Here is a 21,259-nt window from a genome sequence, read left to right as displayed (position 1 = left end):
GGCCACCTCATGCCAAAAGTTGACTCATTGGAAAAGACCCTGTTACTGGGAGGGATTGGGGGCAGGAGGAGAAGAGGATGACAGAGGATGAGATGGCTGGATGGCATCATTGACTCAATGGACGTGAGTTTAAGTAGACTCCGGGAGTTGGTGATGGACACAGAGGCCTGGTGTGCTGAGATTCATGGGGTCACAAAGATTCGGACACGACTGAGTGACTGAACTGAACTGAACTGAAGAATACCACTACTGGGAAATAGTGAGAGTTGGACCATAAAGAAAGCTGTTGAAAAAAAAAAAAAAAGAAAGAAAGCTGTTGGACCAAGTGAGAGTTGGACCCTAAAGAAAGCTGAGCATCAAAGAATTGATACTTTTGAACTGTGGAGTTGGAGAAGACTCTTGAGAATCTCTTGAACTGCAAGGAGATCAAACCAGTTAATCCTAAAGGAAATCAGTCCATTGGAAGGACTAATGCTGAAAGCTGAATCTCCAATATTTTGGCTACCTGATGTGAAGAACTGACTCATTGGAAAGGACCCTGATGCTGGGAAAGATTGAAGGCAGGAGGAGAACGGGATGACAGAGGATGTGATGGTTGGATGGCATCACTGTCTCAATGGACATGAGTTTGAGCAAGCTCCCAGAGTTGGTGATGGACAGAGAAGCTTGGTGTGCTGCAGTCCATGGGGGTTGCAAAGAGGTGGATACAGCTGAGCGACTGAACTGAACTGAAGAATACAATATTTTGAACAATATAGCATCATTGGATAAAAATGTTATCTCCAAAGGTGGAAATTTGAATGATAACTAGATTTTACACAAGGGAAGACGTCACATCTGATTCTTCTTAATAAATATTATTAAACAAATGCTTCTTGAAGGAAACCCAAACCAGGACTTACATATCTAATTTTAACAGCATCACTTACTTTATCGGCACCCACTGTGGCTTTATAATGACCTTCCTTTATGGAGCAATAACATTTCATTGATTAGCCAAGTGGTCAGCCTTAAAGATGCTAAATTCAGAAAAAAGTACTCTAGGTTTTAGGACGATTTTAACTCTTTTAGGGAGTTAGGTCCATGATTACCAGATGGGTTTCTAGGAGTTCTTAGAGGTGTGTCATCAATGTTCTATCCACAAGCATTTGAAAAGGCTAGTGGAAATTCTCTGTTTATATTAACATATAACCTTATGAATCAATGGATAAATGTCTTATTTTAGCTGGAATTATATCAATTCATTGATTAGAAAGACTGATAGGAAGCCATGGTCAGTAGATGAAGATAGGCAGAGCTCTAGGTACAGTAAAATAGGAAAATGATTCATTATTACTCATTTATACCCAACAAAATACAGTTTGCAATAAAAGATGAAAATACTAATAAAAACAAATGAGCAGAAAAATATGAATAGGTAGTTCACAGAGAGAGAAACCCCCAAGCTAATATTACTAATAATCAGAGAAATGCAAATCAAAATAAGATGCTACTTTTTGTTCATCATATTAGTAAAAGTAAAAAAAAAAAAATTTATGTATACCAAGCACTGGCAAGAACATGCAGAAATGGGAAACTTGATACATTGCTACTGGAATTATGACTCGGTATAGCCACTTTGGAAATAAATCTGGTGTAGATAGTAAAGATTAGTGTGTGCATCCTTGAAATCACAGCATCATCAATCCAAGGCATATTCCCTAAAGAAATCCTTGTCTCTGTCCAAAAGGAGTCAAGGATGTTCATTTGAATCCTTTTTGTGGAAGTAGGAAATTGGAGGCAGCCTGGTTTATTCATTAGGGGAATGAAGAAATCAAATGTAGACTGGAGAGTACTCCATTGGAATTAGAAGCAATGAACTAGATGTTCAACATGATAAAACAATATATCTACCACTACAATATTATAAAGTAATTAACCTCCAATTAAAATAAATAAATTAATTTTAAAAAATAGCTAAATCTCAGAAAGTTAGTGTCAAGTGATCAAAGTAAAAATCAAAATGAAGGCTACAGGTGGTCCAGTGGCTAAGAATCTGCTCTCCCAGTGCAGGGGGTTTGGATTTGATCCCTGGTCAGGGAACTGGATCCCACATGCTGAAACTAAGAGTTTGCATGCCACATCTAAAAAGATCTCACATGCTGCAACTAAATATCCAGCATGCCACAACAGAGATCGACGCTCCCATGTGCCATGACTAGGACCCTGTGCAGTCAAAAATAAATAAATACAATTTTTTTAAAAAATAATAAATGTTACAATCTAAAACCACCCCAAAGAACACGTACATCATGTTTTCTAATATGATATGAAATATTTACTGCTATACCTGTAAACAAGAATGTCACAGCCATCAGGGATTCCAGCCTTTCTAATGTAAGTTTCTGAGCCCAGGAAAACAATATTGCACTATCAGGCAGCCATCAGCCACTTCCCAGTTTAGTGCTGAGAAGTTAGGGGTAGGGGGAGTGATGTGAGAAAGTGCAAGAAGCAGCCATCCGCCATACGATAAAAGGTGAATGAGAAATTAAGGGTGTGAACAAGCAAGAAGCAGAATTTGGCCCCAAATAGCTAAATGCATTTGGTCGTGGTGGTTTAGTCAGTAAGTCCTGTCCAATGTTTGCAATCCCATGAAAGGAATGAATTCAATGAGCCCAGATGTTTGCATTTTCCATAAATAGAAGAGTGCTAAATCCCTTAACAAAAGATATCTGGTTTCTTTAATTAATAATAATCTTTAAAAATTCAGATTACCAGGCCCCTTCCATATAGCCTGGTTCCTCTCCACCCACCTCCTTGAAAACAAGGTCACCTGAGATGTTGTCTCCTGGGCTTTAAGTCCTCAGAATTCCTGACTTTCAGGTTGTGATTACCATTTTAGACACTAAGAATCCACACAAACTTAAGGATATGCATCTGACACATTAAACAGGCTGCCTAGTGAGAAACACACTATAGATAAAGAGTGGGAGAGAAGCTAAGGCATAAAAGAGAAAATTAAAATATAACAAGAGCAGGAAAGATAGCCAGTGGGAAGCTGCTGCATAACATAGGGAGCTCAGCATGGTACTCTGTGATGACCTAGATGGGTGGGATGGGGGGATAGGAGGGACGTTCAAGAGGGAGGGGGTATATATATATACATACATATGTATAGCTGACTCACATTGTTGTACAGCAGAAACTAACACAATATTGTAAAGCAATTATCCTCCAACTAAAAAAATATACTATGATAAACCATAATGGAAATGAATATTTAAAACAGACTGTATGTATGTTTTAAAATCAAATCACTTTGCTATATAACAGGAATTAACAACATTGTAAATCAGCTATTGTTGCTATTGTTGTTTATTCACTAAGTCATGTCCAATTCTTTTGTGACCCCATGGACTGTAGCCCACTAGGCTTCTCTGTCAATGGGATTTTACAGGCAAGAATACTGGAATGGGTTGCATTTCCTCCTCTATGCTATCTTTCCAACCTAGGGATTGAAACTGAGTCTCCTTCATTAGCAGGTGAATTCTTTACCACTCAGCCTTATACTCAGAGACAAAAAAAACTTTAAGTTAAAAAAAGAGTGGGAACTCTAGTGATAGTGCACCATGAACTGAAAAGAATGCTGATCTTAACTCCATGCATCTGAGGTCCAAACAAATAAAGTATATACTGCATAGCAAACAGGGTAATGGCAAAACACTGAGCTTGGTAATGATCTTCAGGCTCTTTCCGTCAAGATTCTGCCATTATCATTGGATGAACCCTCCCGGATTCCAGGGAAGGTTGACAGTTTCTATCATTCAGTTCCAATTCTTCCTCTGTGATTCTGAAGAGCTCTAAGCCACATGAGGTGTTCAGTAAGAACCCAGTTCCATCTTTAGCTTTCAGGAGGAAAGATCAATACAAATAATGGTTGTGATTACATCTGAACCAGCTTAGTATAAAAATAAATGACTGCCACAGATAGAGAGGAGAAAGGTAGATAGTAACTTGGGAGGAAAACACAATGCTAATCCACCCTTCTACCTTTCCTACCAAAGTTGAAACCTTTTTAGCAATGACTCTGCTGTGGCTTCCCAGTTATCCCTCAATTAGGTGAAAAAGTTCCAGGAAATAGCCAAATCAGGAAAAGATAATTGGTTGTTCTAAGAAAGATAATTGGAGACAGTTAACCTCCTAAATTACCATCCAGACTGAAGACTCCCTAGTTCTTAATAAACAAGCAAATAAGAAAGCAAATAAGGAAATCAGAAGCAGTTACACTTGCTGCCAATAAGCAATAAGAAAAAATAGCTTCAACGAGTAAAAAATATTTTCTAGAGCAAAACAAAAGGCACAAGAAAACTGGGAGTGATTTTGTTGAGGTGTGCAAGTGTGTGTGTGTGAAAGTGTGGTCACTCAGTCGTGTCTGACTCTTTGCAACCCCGTGGACTGTAGCTCACCAGGCTCCTCCATCCATGGGATTCTCCAGGCAAGAATACTGGAGTGGGTTGCCATTTCCTTCTCCAGGGAATCTTCCCGACCCAGGGATCGAACCCAGGTCTCCTGCATTGCAGGCAGATGCTTTAACCTCTGAGCCACCAGGGAAGCTCCTGAGGTGTGCAAACAGTTGTTTAAATATGAATCTGCAGAAGAGTCAGTCATATAGAGTATAGAGCATACAAGGTAGTAAAAAATACAACCAACCTAGACAGCATATTAAAAAGCAGAGACATTACTTTGCCAACAAAGGTCTGTCTAGTGAAGGCTATGGTTTTTCCAGTAGTCATGTACAGATGTAAGAATTGGACCATAAATAAATCTGAGTGAGGAAGAATTGATGCTTTTGAACTGTGGTGTTGGAGAAGACTCTTGAGAGTCCCTTGGACTGCAAGGAGATCCAACCTGTCCATCCTAAAGAAGATTTTGAAGCTGAAACTCCAATACTTTGGCCACCTGATGTGAAGAGCTGACTCATTGGAAAAGACCCTGATGCTGGGAAAAGGCAGGAGGAGAAAGTGACAACAGAGGATGAGATGGTTGGATGGCATCACGGACTCAATGGAGATGAGTTAGAGCAGACTCCGGGAGTTGGTGATAACAGGGAGGCCTGGTGTGCTGTAGTCCATGTGGTAGTGAAAAGTCGGAGATGACTGAGTGACTGAACTGAACTAAACTGAACACTGCAACAAGAACTTCACAAATTGAATAATTACTGGTATCCAATCTCATGTTTTATTCAATTTGTGAAGTTCTTGTTGCAGTGTTCAGTTCAGTTCAGTTCAGTCACTCGGTCATGTCCGACTGTTACTGGTATCCAATCTCATGTTTAGGTCTTCCCTCGTGGATCAGAGGTTAAAGCGTCTGCCTGCAATGCTGGAGACCCGGGCTCGATCCCTGGGTTGGGAAGATCCCCTGGAGAAGGAAATGGCAACCCACTCCAGTATTCTTGCCTGGAGAAATCCATGGAGGGAGGAGCCTGGTAGGCTACAGTCCAAGGGGGCCCAAAGAGTCGGACACGACTAAGCGACTTCACTTTCACTTTCACTTTCAACCTCATGTTTAAGATAAAGTCCCAGACATTCATTTAGCATACAGTCATATGATAGCCAAAAGAAAATCATGTTTCTGTGGTAGAGTATTTGCAAATATCACTTGAAAAGTCATTTTTCAGGCAATATATTATACACTATTAAATATTTTTTAAAAGTGAGGACTGTAGTTGCACAAAATTGAATCAAATGAAAATTCAAGAACTGTGCTTAAAGTTTCTGTCAAATGTTAATTCTAGGAAAGTTTCAAGATTTCTAGTATTAAGGAGATGGTGAGATAAATAATTTCTAAATCATTTGGAAATTTTGGGGATTCTACTTTCCATATGTGAATTTATGAAATACATTTTTTTTTTTATAACTGGAAATTTTCTTGTACCTCAGTCTCTCAGTCATGTCCAACTCTTTATGATCCCATGGTCCACCAGGCTTCCCTGTGCATGGAATTTTCCAGGCAAGAACACTGGAATGGGTTGCCATTTCCTCCTCCAGGGGATCTTCCTGACCCAGGGATCAAACTCCAATCTCTTTCTTCTCCTGCACTGGCAGGTGGATTCTTTCCACTGAACTGCATGCGAAGGCCTGGGAATCTTCTTAAACAACTCCTATTCCCAAACTGTTATATAGTCCCACTTAATGACATTGAAAATTTAGGAATACTTCATATTCTTTTCCAATAGGCTTTCATCCTTTAGATGACAATGGCCCTGACGCTGTTTTGTTTGTTTGTTTCACTGCAGGGCTTGCCAGATCTTATTTCCCAACCAGGGACTGAACCCACACCCTTGGCAGTGAAAGCACTATGGATTTTAAAAATATTCAAAACCTAAAAATTGAAAGTTATGTTTTATTCAGTGGGAATTTTTAGGACTTCACACCCAGAAGACAGCATTTCAAGTAACCCTGAGAAAACTGTTCTGAGAAAGTGAGAGGAGGAACCAGTTTATACAGAAGTTTTGCAACAAATGGTGAGTAGTCTGAACATCAAAAGGTTATTGTTTTTAAAGAAAAACAGATATCTCAAGATAAGGAATTTAGCACTTTTCTATGTATGAAAAGATTGGCAAGAGCCACTCCCTACAGTGAGTTTCCTCAGGGCTCACTGTAGGGAGAGACTGCACTCTGATGGCTGCTAACTGGCAGGTATCTTTCCTTCCTGAGTTCCCACAGGGCGCGGCCGCAATTGTTGATGACTGTGACATCCTTTGTTTACTGATATGGCAGGAAGTACTCCATTTCTGTGTCAAGTCTTAACCACTGGACCACCAGAGAATTTCGCCCTAATACTTTTCAGTCTTTTCTAGCCCTTGAGAAAAAGAGTATTTCCTGCCATATCAGTAAATAAGGATATCACAGTTATCAGAAATTCCAGCCCTTCAAACGTGAATTCCTGAGTCCTAAGTGCACTTAGAAAGAAGAAGAATACCTGCGATCTGGCAGCCATCAGGCTGTAACCACTCCCTATGGTGAGCCCTGAGGAACTCAGGATGTGAAAAACAGAGAATACTGACTCCAGAGTAGCTGCAATGAATATAAAAGGAATAATTTCAGTGAGCCCAGACTCTTGCATATTCCTGTATATAGAAAAGTGCTAAATTCTTTAACTTGGGATATCTGATTTTCTTTAATTCCCCCCAATACTTTTGATGTTCAGACTACCTACCCTTTGTTGCCAATTTCTGTATAACCTGACTCCGCCCCCGACATCCTCAAAGCAGTTACTTGAGATGCTGTCTCCTGAGGTTGAAGTCTTAAAAATTCCTGTTGGGTAAAGCACAACTCTCAACTTTTAGGTTGTGACTATTTTTTAACGTTGACACCCCTTCTAGAAAAATTTAAAGGAATATGTGATCCTTGTAGCTTTTCAATTCTCTAGGTGAGCTAGAATCAAATGAAATCTAAGTGAATTTTTTACTCCTGAAAGTGGAAAAAAAATCGTTCCTATGCCTTAAAGTATCTTAGTGTCTAATGGGGAAGGAATAAATGTAGAGGGATAAAAGCATGCAATATGATAATATGGTAGTAATAATCACAGGATTTTATAGGGAAATACAAACCATACTTAGGAAGAAGAGAAATAAGGTCAGAACTAGATGCACAGAGGAAGTAATGACCAAGCAAAACCCAGCAAAGCAGATCATAGGGGAAAGGAAAAAACAGTACAGACTGAGTCATGATCATTTCGGCTTTTTACATCCACATACTTTAATATCCTAGAATGTTTAAGATTAATGTGAAATATAAATAGAACTTTATAACAACAGGCCAGTAATTTAAAGTGCTAATGTTGCATGTCTATTTAACTAATACTAGGAGAGTATTAGTTTGCACTACAGAGTTTATTTTGTAATGATGTCATACAGGTCATTATTGATTTTTAGAGTTATCTTTCTGGAAATCTCACCCAGCTTTGGTATGCTCTAAGAAGCTGTCATGGTTCTCTATACCCTGGGTGAACATCCTATTTTCTAGAATCTAGAAAAGATAATATAGGCAATCAATAGAAATTATAGTATTTTTCTCTACCCATATCTTCAGTCATAACCTTATTGCATAAAAGAAGTACACCTGGATAAAAATCTTAAAAACAGGCTTGTGATGGTAGTTACACAATTTCATAAATTTACTAAAACCATTCTGAATGGTTATTTTAAACCATAAATGGTGATTTATAAATGGTGATCCCCCACCATGGATGATTTTCAAGGTGTGTAAATTATAACTAAATAAAGCACACCTGAATGTTTTACTTTTAAGACTTACATATTATTTCTTTCAATGCATTTTTATGCATTTCTATATACACTATATGTGTTATAATGGCATCAGCCTTACTTCTGCATCCTTGTTTCCCACCCACATCAGCTCTGTGAACTCAGCATTCAGCAAATGTCTCTGAAACTCTATTTTTTTACATTAAAGATGAATTTTAATATTATTTACACACCTGTTTCATAGAACAAGTTGGGACATGAATGAGAAAGTACAAGATCAGTGCCAATCAGGGTCCTATTAATTAATAGAAGCTTGATAAATATTCATTTTCTTCCTTCCTTCTCTTTCTTGAAGTATAACATTTGGTAACTAATTTGCACATTGCAACTCTAACACTTCTACCAGGTGACAGTATTCCACAGCAGTGATTTTTCCCCTGCTTTCTTGGGAATGCATGCCTCCACCTCCCTTGTCTATAACTGAAATGGAGCAAGACTCTATGGTCCTTGACCCTCATGTCCTCTGCCTGCCTTTTGTCTATGGAGAAATTTTAGACAAAGAATAAGTTTAATCAGAGAAGTGAGAAAATGCAGAAGCAAGGGAAAACAGTCAAAGGACACCAAAGAATAACAGTTTAGTCTTTAAGCATAATCAAGGACTTCCAGTTCCTTCTCAAGGGCTATAGATAACATTCTGAGCCATATTCTGTGAGCTGTCTTATAGACATTGAAACCCCCACCAGGTGGAATAAGTAAACTGCATGATGACCAGACTGTAGGCATGATATTCAAATATGTGTGGTCAGTCCCCCAGTCATGTCTGACTCTTTGCAACTCCATGGACTGTAACCCTCCAGTCTCCTCTGCCCATGGAATTTTCCAGGCAAGAATATTGGAGTGGATGGCCATTTCCTCCTCCAAGGTATCTTCCCAACACAGGGATCAGACCTGCATCATTTGCATCTCCTGCATTGGCAGGCAAATTCTTTACCAGTGTGCCACCACGGAAGTCCAGCCATGACATGCTGTGCTTAGTCGCTCAGTTGTGTCCTACTTTTTGCAACCCATGGACTGTAACCTGCCAGGCTTCTCTGTCCATGCAGATTCTCCAGGCAAGAATACTGGAGTGGGTTGCCATGACCTCCGGGGGATCTTCCAAACCCAGGAATCGAACCCAGGTCTCTCACATTGCAGATGGATTATTTACTGTCTGAGCCACGAGGGAAGTCATGACATAAGCTGCCACAATTCTGAGAATTGGCCTTAAAGAAATGGAAACAACTGACCATGGAACTGAAGATTAACTATACTTAGAACAATCAAGATGACACTTATCAGACTACAAGTGACCAATTTCAAGATGACTGTCAGAGCTGACTATTCTGCTTTTACATGTAGCCCCCTCCCTCAGCCTATAAAAGCTCTTTTCCACTGATTGTCCAGACAGAAAGGAGTCAGCCTTTGGACAAGTGTCTGTCCCCTGCCCCCAACACTGTGGTTGTTGGAATCCAAAATAAAGCAAACTTTCAGCCAACCTGTCCTCTTGAAAGGCTTTGAGTGATGAGTAATCAAACCTGGGTTTGATAACATAACCTGCCTGCACTTTGGCTTACAGCTCCAGGGAAGTGCCAAGTCCTGCTAGCTTCCCGCCTTGCAGGTGCCCTTCTGAAAGCGGTATCATCTTGGTTTCTACCTTTCATTTAAGATACTATAGATTATACCAAGCAGCATCAGACTTACAAAGAGCTTCCAGGATTCTTAATAGTGAGGTCATGAGAGAAAGAGAGAGAGAGAGAGAATGCGAATTGCCAACCAGAAAAGAATTAGCTAATGTTCTCTTCTGCTGGCACCCAGAGTTCACAGGCTTCCCTTGGCTGTGTAGTTAATGCCTCACCAGAGGATAAGGGGGAATTAAGATATCTTGAATGAGAAGCAGCTGAAAATCGGAAGCTTTGGCCTTAACACCAATTGCAGCTTAAGACCTGACTGCCAATGTGTATTTCCCTTCTCCCATGATTCATTTTTGCAAATGCTAATGAATACCAATCACTCTTCCCATCTCAACAGCCTTGGGTGAGGGCCTGGGATCCTTGTTGCAGCCCTCAACTCTGTGAGCAGCTCAAAGCAATGCTTCTTCAGGGTGGAGGTGAATGTGTGAAAGTCACTCAGTTGTGTCTGACTCATTGCAACCGCATAGACTATACAGTCCATGGAATTCTCCAGGCCAGAACACTGGAGTGGGTAGCATTCCCTTCTCCAGAGGATCTTCCCAACCCACGGATCAAACCCAGGTCTCCTTCATTGCAGGAGGATTCTTTACCAGCTTAGCCACTAGGGAAACCCAAGAATACTGGATGGATGGCCTGTCCCTTCTCCAGGGGATCTTCCCAACTCAGAAATCAGACCAGGGTCTCCTGGATTGCAGGCCAATTCTTTACCAGCTGAGCTACCAGGGTGGGAGTGGAGGGACTAAATTAAAGCAAGATCACTACTTTCAGGATAAATCTTGGATTTCTTCTCTTTGACCTTCTAATTCTGCAGCCCCTTTGCCCTCTTGGTCTGCTAGACTTCCTCCAGAGACCTTCTGAACACCTGAACCAACCTTACGTGGAAGAGAACGAATGATGTGCTTTTCAGGAAAACTCATGTCTCACATTACTTTTCCCCCCACCCACCAGCTGCCCAACACCTGGAATTCTACTAAAAATTGTTGTTCCTGTAGTCAAGGCTTTCATTCTCAAAATACAAGTGTCCAAATTCAATAATACATGTTAATAGTATTCCAAATGTTTATATCCTCCAATTTACCAACCCCAGTAAAAACATTTATTCTAACAAAACAGAGACATGCAGCAAGATTTTTGCAGGAGGTGTTTATCACAGGATTGCTTATCGCAGTCAACCCTCTGTATCTGAATTCAGGATTCAACCAACAGCTGATCAAAAATTTGTGGAAAAAATCCAGAAAGTTCCAAAAAGTGAAATTTGAATTCTGGCAGGCATGCAACAATTTACACAGCATTCACATTGTATTAGGTAGTATAAGTTATCTAGAGATGATTTAAAGTAATGTTAGGATGTATGTGCAAATGCTATATTGTTTTATATAAGGGACTTAAACATCTGCAGATTTTGGGGGGGCTTGTCCTAGAGTCAATCCTCCATGGATACTGAAGATCAACCATGCATTTTAAAAAATGAAACTGATACAAATGCCCCCAAATTAAAGTGTGAGACAAATTTGGCATGGCCATATGATGGGGTATCAAGTCAACATTGAAAATCTTGATTACAACTTATTTTCTAAGTTAATAAAAAGAAAAGGACAAAAATTATAGAGTGATTTGGATCAAAACAATACACATCACAAATATGTCACACATTATGCATAGAGAAAATTCTGATACAAAAGGCTCAAAAATATTGACAGTGTTTTTCTTCAGGTGGTGAGATTCTCAGTGACTCTTTGAATTTCCAGTTCTCTTTATTCCTCATTTAGTGAGCATATGGTACTTTTCTGATGAAAATAAGACTTCTTAAAATAAACTGGTGAAAATTTCACAATCATCTAGAGAAGATAGGACTTTGGTATCTTGTTTTCACCTAGGGTCTCTGGGAATGTCATCAATTACTTACAATCCAAGGAGTTTTCAGTTTCATATCTTCTAGAGAAGCAAGGTTGTTTTTTTTTTTTTTTTAAGGTTTTTTGATGTGGACCATGTTTAAAGTCTTTATTTAATTTGTGACAATATTGCTTCTGTCTTACATTTGGTTTTTTGGCCCCAAGTCATATGGAATCTTAGCTCCCTAATCAGAGATCCAACCTGCACCCCTTGCATTGGAAGGCGAAATGTTAACCACTGGACCACCAGGGAAGTCCCGGGGATCAAGTTTGGACTGAGAGGAGGCAAGACTTACATCGCTGAGTGTTGAGCAGAGGGAGAAAAGGAAAAGGCATACTGTTGGCCTGCGGTGAGGTGGTGGGATCATAACACACCACTCCCAGCCCCATTCACATTGCCCTTTCTCAGACACCTGTAAACCTAGACACAATATTGAGAAAATTGCTTATAAGCAGGTAGTGTGGCATAGTGAAATCACTGAATTAGAAGTACCAAGACTTTCAGAAAGAAAAAGAGCAGCTACTGACAGCTGCCACAAGCTAACTGGTCAGCACTCACAGGAAAAGCCTGGTATTTTCTAGTTAACTATTTCACAGGACATTAACATCCAACAAAATGATTTTTGTCAAAGACAAAACAAAACCTCTCTAGAACTATGCAAACCACAAAGATATCCTACTATAGTGGCTAAAATGAGTGTCTGCTGTCTTTCTATCCCTACACCACTTCTCCCACCTCCTGAATTTAAGTTTTTGGGATACTCAACTGCAGCTATCTAAAATTTCCTCCTAACAGCCCTCAATCCAGCATAAAGCCATGCTTCCTTGAAGCCTACTCCAATGCTCCTAATCCAAGTTCAATCCCATAACAAGCTTCTCATACAGAAAGGTCCCTTTTTCCCCATTGTGTATGCCCTCCCTTGTTGAAACAAGTATCAGTAAAGCCAACTTGTTCCATCACAGGTTTTTTCCTTCTGGTTTTTGGCTGGTAAACATCAACATTGCGCTTCCTTTTTGGTTCTGCCACTTACTGGACATATGTCCTGCAACAGATCAATTGGCTTTACTGCACACCTTTTCCCTCATGTTTAAAACAGTTACAGGACTTCCTTGGCAGTCCAATTGTTAAGACTTCATCTTCCAGTGCAGAGGTTGTGGGTTTGATCCCTGGTCATGGAGTTAAGATCCAATATGCCTTGTGGCCAAAAATACCAAAACCTAAGCAATATTGTAAGAAATTCAAAAAGGGCTTTAAAAAATGGTCCACATCCAAAAAAAAAAATCTTAAACAATAAAAACAAAATAGTTTCAATAAACCCTATACCTCTTATCTCTCAGGGCTTTTGCATTTTAGTGCTAATAAAGAAACTTATAAAACAAAAATGCAAAGTCTTGGTTGGAAGTAAATTCAAAAGCAATGAATACTGTGATGTAGTTTGGAAAGAGCTCCTGATAATTCAATGCAACTAAAGCAGCATTCTGGTTTTTCTATGTGCTTCCTGTGTGATATTTGGCAAATTGACTAAACTATCTGGGTGTTAACTATGGGAAAATGATGGATGTAATAGTATACCCATTTCAGAGGGTCCTTGTGAAGCATAAATGAGAGAATTATGGAAGAGACAGTTCACAGTTTACTAGCTGTGCATAGTAAATACAATGAATACAGCAAGAAAGATGTATAGAGGCTAGGCCTAATGTTTATTCATCTTGGTTTTCCAGTGCTTGACACTTAGTAGATATCTAAAAAATATTTTAAATGAGTAAATGTGAGTGAATTACATTTGGAATTATTTTATTCACTGAACAAAATTTTGTGAGCACTTTCTACATGGCATGCCATATTTTATAATCTGAGAGTTCATTGATAAATCAGCTAGCATCCTTTTCAGTATAGTGAAGGAGATAGATATTAAATAAAAATGCAAATAAACTATATTTATAAGTAGTGATAATTGGTAGATTGGGGTTTCCCAGTATTGACACCATTGACATTTATAATTGTTACATTCTTTGGGGAATAATCCTGTGCCTTGGAGGATGTGTAGCAGCACCTCTCCTTTAATATTCACAAAACAATCAATGTGATTGAAAGATAAAAACCATATGATTATTTCAACAGAGGCAGAGAAACCATTGACAAAATTCAACACCCATTTATGATTAAAAAAAAAACTCTCAAGAATGTAGACATAGAAGGAACCTACTTCAACATAATACAAGCCAAATATGACAAACCCACAGCAAACATTATCCTCATTAGCAAAAAAATGAAGGCATTTCCTCTAAAATCAGGAACCAGACAAGGGTGCCCATTCTTACCACTACTATTCAAAATAGTTCTGGAAGTCCTAGCCATAGCAATCAGAGAAGAAAAAGAAATAAAAAGGATCCAGGTTGGAAAAAAGAAGCAAAACTCACTGTTTGCAGATAACATGATGGTCTACATAGAAAACCCTAAAGATGCCATCAGAAAATTACTAGAGCTAATCAATAAATATAGTAAAGTCACAGGATATAAAGTTAATACACAGAAATCCCTTGAAATCCTATATGCTAACGATGAAATATCAGAAAGAGAAATTAAGGAAACAATCCCATTCACCATCACAATGAAAAGGATAAGATACTTAGGATAAATTTACCTAAAGAGACAAAAGACTTGTATTCAGAAAGGTATAAAACACTGATGAAAGAAACAAAAGATGACACAATAGATGGAAAAATATACCACGATCTTGGGTAGAAGAATCAATATAGTGAAAATGAATATACTACCCAAAACAATCTATGGATTCAATGCAATCTCTATCAAACTACCAATGGTATTTTTCACAGAACTAGAACAAATTATTTCACAATTTGTATGGAAACACAAAAGACCCCAAAGAGCCAAAGCAATCTTGAGAAAGAAGAATAGAACTGAAATAATCAACCTCCCTGACTTCAGACTATACTACAAAGCTACAGTCATCAAGACGTTATGGTACTGGCACAAAAACAGAAATATAGATCAATGGAACAAAACAAAGTCCAGAGATAAATCCACGCACCTATGGACACTTTATCCTTGACAAAGGAGGCAAAAATATACAATGGAGAAAAGATAGTCTTTCCAACAAGTGGCATTGGGAAAACTGGTCAACTACTTGTAAAAGAATGAAATTAGAACATTTTCTAACACAATACACAAAAATAAACTCAAAATGGATTAAGGATCTAAATGTAAGGCCAGAAACTATCAAACTCTTAGAGGAAAACATAGGCAGAACACTCTATAAGATTAATTACAACAAGATCCTCTATGACCCACCTCCCAGAGTAATGGAATAAAAACAAAAATCAACAAATGGGGCCTAGTTAAACTTAAAAGCTTTGGCACTATGAAAGAAACTATAAACAAGATGAAAATACAGCCCTCAGAAAGGGAGAAAATAATAGCAAATGAAATAACTAAGAAAGAATTAATCTCTAAAATATACAAGCAGCTCTTGTTGCTCAATACCAGAAAAATGAACAAACCAGTCAAAAACTGGGCAAAATAACTAAATAGACATTTCTCCAAAGAAGACATAAAAACGGCTAATAAATACATGAAAAGATGCTTAATATCACTCATTATTAAAGAAAAGCAAATCAAAATCACAATTAGGTATCATCTCACACTGGTCAGAATGCCCATCATCGAAAAGTCTACAGACAATAAATGCCAGAGAGGGTGTGAAGAAAAGGGAACCCTCTTACACTGTTGGTGGGAATGCAAACTGGTGCAACCACTATGGAGAACAGTGTGGAGATTCCTTAAATAACTGAGAATAGAACTCCCATATGACCCAGCAATCCCACTGCTGGGCATATACCCTGAGGAAACCAGAACCAAAAGAGACACATGTACCCCAATGTTCACTGCAGCATAATTTACAATAGCTAGGACATGGAAGTAACCTAAATGCCCATTGATAGATGAATTGATAAGGAAATTGTGGTACATACACACAATGGAATATTACCTATAAAAAGGAATGCATTTGAGTCAGTTCTAATGAGGTGGAGGAACCTAAAGCCTACTACACAGACTGAAGTCAGAAAGAGAAAGATAAATGCTGTATATTAACACATACATGTGGAATCTAGAATGATGGTTCTGACAGTCCTACATACAGGCAGCAAAGGAGACAAAGATATAAAGAACAGACTTTTGGACTCAGTGGAAGAAGGAGAGGGTGGGATGATTTGAGAGAACACCATTGAAACATATACATTACCATATATAAAACAGACGACCAGTGTGTATTTGAAGCATGAACCAGAGCACCCAAAGCCAGAGCTCTGGGACAACCTAGAGGGATAGGTGGGGAGGGAGATGGGAGGGTTGTTCAGGATGAGGGGGGACACATGTATACCTATGACCAATTCATGTTGATGTATGGCAAAAACCTTCACAATATTGTAAAGTAACTATCCTTCTACTAAAATAAATTTTTTTTTAAAGGTAACAACCTTCACCAACAACAAATGAATGAGTAAACAAATTGTGATATATCCTGACAAAAGACTATTACTCTGCAACAAAGAGAAACTATTGATACACAAAATGTGGATGAAACTCACAGACTCTATAATAAAAGAAAGACATAGTACATATTATGTGATTCTGTTTATATAAAATTCTATATAAATCTGCCCTTACTGACAAAAAATACCAGTGGTTCCTGGGATCTAAGAGAAGACTGACCATCAAGGGGCACAAGGGAATTTCAGGAGATAATGGAAATATTCTATATCTTCATTATGGTGATGGTTAAATGGATGTCTACATTTGTAAAAAAAAAAAAAAAAAAAGCATGGTATTGTATATTTTAAATGAATGAGTTAATTTTGGCTCCATTATTGGGTAGTGATCCTTTGAAAACCACACTTTGTTACTCAGACTCTTTAGATTCAGATAATATCAAAAGACTTTCTGGAATCCAAGTGATTAATATATTATTCCAAAAGACTTGTCATGTAATTCATGATTAGATTAAACATGGTGTACAATTAACCATGAGACCTAATACCCAGTAATTCTAATTGGTACAGCCTTTAGAAATCTGTTTTCATCATTACTTATACTATAAATAATAGAGTACTTTGGTGGGACTTTTCTGATGGTTAAGACTCCAAATTTCCACTGTTGAGGTCATGGGTTCAATCCCTGATCAGAGAACCAAAATCAAACATGCCACATGGCACAACCGAAAATTAAATAAATATTAAAAAATAAAGTACTTTATAGTAAAAATCTCTTTACTCTTTGAAGAGAATTTTCACTTACATTTTATCTGAGAAATAGTTCAATAAGGCATATGTTTTTATTCTTCTTTACAGCTGAGGAACTAAGGGTTAGAACCCGAGAGCTAGTAAATGGACTAACATCTACTTGTATCTGAATCTATTGTTTCCCATTACATCACAGATGGCTTTAAGAGTACTGATTAATGGGCTCTTTAGGTTTTAATTTCTTTAGCAAGCACCAAAAGACATATTCGGTACATCTTATTTGCTCTCAAAAAATAGAGTTTAGTTCTGTTGCTATGATTCTAACCCACAGATCTATACTTTATGTGTTCTATATGATCAAATGGAAGTCACCTTTTATGAACATTAAAAAAAAAAAAAAGATGTCCTTTACCTAAATATCTCCATTTTTATTCCTCCAAAGAAGTGAATGCTTTTTCCTCAACAGATTTGGCTAGTTAATCAAAAAGAAGCTATCAAAGAGAGGAGAATATGACCTCTTTGTCAAGGGAAATCAGATTATTCAATGCCAAAAAAGGCTATTTTTATGTCCATCTGATGGTCTGCAGGATTTTTAAAGGTCAGCACCATGGAAGTAAAAAGAGAAACTCAGAAGAGCTCTCACAAATCTCTCTCCTCATAATAGCCTCAAGCCTGATCTTGTCTTATTACTAGCCTTGGTAGTTAGAGTGTGGTGACATAAAGAGGACAAGGGACTAGTTCTATCCCCAAGGAGGCCTCCTAAACCACTGTTGACATCAGTAGTTGCAATAGAGTCCAGAAAGGTGGATCTCCCTTAACTCCTGCTGCTACTGGAAACACACATCTGTAGCACCTTTTGAGTAGCTAAAGGAAGGAAAGGCATTGATTGTTCACTTAGTTCTTGGAGCACGACTATAAGAGCTGGGTCTCAGGAGTTAAGAAGATTGGGACACATTTAGTTCACATAATACAATCCCTTCAAGCTGAAGCAAAAAATATCTTGCAAAATCCACTAATTAACTACACGATCCTGGGCAAATCATTCTGTTTCTCTGAGCTTTGTATTCATCTAGAAAATGAGAACAATCATTTCCTACCTCACCAAGTTGTGGTGAAGTTTAGGTGTGATAAATGTGAAAGACCTGTGGAAATTGGAAAAAGCAGTATAAACATTCAGTCATTCTCTCCTATCTATGTACTTTTTGTTACAGAAAATTATTTTTGGCTCAAGATTTTTGTTGATTCATTTAATAAGGGTTTGCTGAAACCCTGCTATGTGCCAGACAATGGGTTCTGTATAGAAAATACAGAAGAAATAAAGGAGATCTTGACTCTCGAAGACTATCTTTGAGAGTGGGGTGAGAAGCATGGGGGTGGAGGGGGGGGGCGGTGAAGGCAATAGGAAAAGGAGATTAAGCATAATAGATGCTGTCATGTGGCAGCCAAATCCCCCTTTGGTGTCAAAAGACTTATTTCCCTGGCAGTCCAGTGCTTAAGAATCCACCTAACAATATAGGCAAGTTGGGTTCAATTACCTGCCAGGAATTAAGATCCCACATGCCCATCTTAAGATAAACTAAGCCCATACACCACAACTGCTAAAGCTGGAGTAGCCATCATAGTCAACAAAAGAGTCAGAAATGCAGTACTTTGATGCAATCTCAAAAAAGACAGAATGATCTCTGTTCATTTCCAAGGAAAACCATTCAATATCACGGTAATACAAGTCTATGCCCTGACTAGTAATGCTGAAGAAGCTGAAGTTGAACAGTTCAATGAAGACCTATAAGACCTTCTAGAACTAACACCCCAAAAAGATGTCCTTTTCATTTTAGGGGACTGTAATGCAAAAGCAGGAAGTCAAGAAACACCTGGAGTAACAGGCAAATTTGGCCATGGAGTACAGAAAGAGGCAGGGCAAAGGCTAACAGAGTTCTGCCAAGAGAAGGCACTGGTCATAGCAAACACCCTCTTCCAACAACACAAGAGAAGACTCTACAAATGGACATCATCAGATGGTCAACACCGAAATCAGATTGATTATATTCTTTGCAGCCAAAGATGGAGAAGCTCTATACAGTCAGCAAAAAAATACTGGGAGCTGACTGTGGTTCAGATCATGAACTTCTTATTGCCAAATTCAGACTGATATTGAACAAAGTGGAGAAAACCACTAGACCATTCAGGTATGACCTAAATCAAATCCCTTATCACTATACAGTGGAAGTGAGAAATACATTTAAGGGACTAGATGTGATAGATAGAGTGTCTGATGAACTATGGACGGAGGTTCCTGATGTTGTATAGGAGACAGGAATCAAGACCATCACCAAGAAAAAGAAATGCAAAAAAAGCAAAATGGCTGTCTGAAGAGGCTTACAAATAGCTGTGAAAAGAAGAGAAGCGAAAAGCAAAGGAGAAAACAAAAGATATATGCATTTGAATGCAGAGTTCCAAAGAATAGCAAGGAGAGATAAGAAAGTCTTCCTCAACGATCAATGTAAAGAAATAGAGGAATCCAACAGAATGGGAAAGACTAGAGATCTCTTCAAGAAAATTAGCGATACCAAGGGAACATTTCATGCCAAGATGGGCTTGATAAAGGACAGAAATAATATGGACCTAACTGAAGCAGAAGATATTAAGAAGAGGTGGCAAGAATACACAGAAGAACTGTACAAAAAAGATCTTCACGACCCAGATAATCACGATGGGGTGATCACTCACCTAGAGTTAGACATCCTGAAAAGTGAAGTCAAGTGGGCTTTAGAAAGAATCACTATGAACAAAGCTAGTGGAGGTGATGTAATTCCAGTTGAGCTATTTCAAATCCTGAAAGATGATGCTGTGAAAGTGCTCAATATGCCAGTAAATTTGGAAAACCCAGCAGTAGCCACAGGACTGGAAAAGGTCAGTTTTCATTCCAATCCCAAAGAAAGGCAATGGCAAAGAATGCTCAAACTACCGCACAATTGCACTCATCTCACACACTAGTAAAGTGATGCTCAACATTCTCCAAGCGAGGCTTCATCAATACGTGAACCATGAACTTCCAGATGTTCAAGCTGGTTTTAGAAAAGGCAGAGGAACCAGAGGTCAAATTGCCAACATCTTTGGATCATCGAAAAAACAAGAGAGTTCCAGGAAAAAAAAAAACTAGTTCTGCTTTACTGACTATGCCAAACCCATTGACTGTGCGGATCACAATTAAGTGTGGAAAATTCTTCAAGAGATAGGAATACCAGACCACCTGACCTGCCTCTTGAGAAACCTATATGCAGGCTAGGAAGCAACAGTTAGAACTGAACATGAAACAACAGACTGGTTCCAAATAGGAAAAGGAGTACGTCAAGGCTGTATATTGTCACCCTGCTTACTTAACTTATATGAAGAGTACATCATGAGAAGCTCTGGGCTGGAGGAAGCACAAGCTGGAATCAAGATTACCGGGAGAAATATCAATAACCTCAGATATACAGATGACACCACCCTTATGACAGAAAGTGAAGAAGAACTAAAGAGCCTCTTGAAAGTGAAAGAGGAGAGTGAAAAAGTTGGCTTAAAGCTCAACATTCAGAAAACTAAGATCATGGTATCTGGACCCATCACTTCATGGCAAACAGATGGGGAAACAGTGGAAACGGTGGCTGACTATATTTTTCTGGGCTCCAAAATCACTGCAGATGGTGACTGCAGTCATGAAATTAAAAGACTCTTATTCCTTGAAAGGAAGGATATGACTAACCTCAGTTCAATTCAGTTCTTCAGTCATGTCCAACTCTTTGCAACCCCATCAACAGCAGCAAGCCAGGCCTTCCTGTCCATCACCAACTCCTGGAGTCTACTAAAACCCATGTCCATCGAATCTGTGATACCATCCAACCATCTCATCCTCTGTCATCCCCTTCTCCTCCTGCCCTCAATCTTTCCCAGCATCAGAGTATTTTCAAATGAGTCAGCACTTCACATCAGGTGGCCAAAGAACTGGAGTTTCAGCTTCAACATCAGTCCTTCCAATGAACACCCAGCACTGATCTCCTTTAGGATGGATTGGTTGAATCTCCTTGCAGTTCAAGGGATTCTCAAGAGTCTTCTCCAACACCACAGTTCAAAAGCATCAATTCTTC

This window comes from Bison bison, unplaced genomic scaffold, assembly GCF_000754665.1.
Source record: "Bison bison bison isolate TAMUID 2011002044 unplaced genomic scaffold, Bison_UMD1.0 scf7180017864119, whole genome shotgun sequence".
Lineage (NCBI taxonomy): Eukaryota > Metazoa > Chordata > Mammalia > Artiodactyla > Bovidae > Bison > Bison bison.
Note: the sequence above shows the minus strand (reverse complement) of the source record.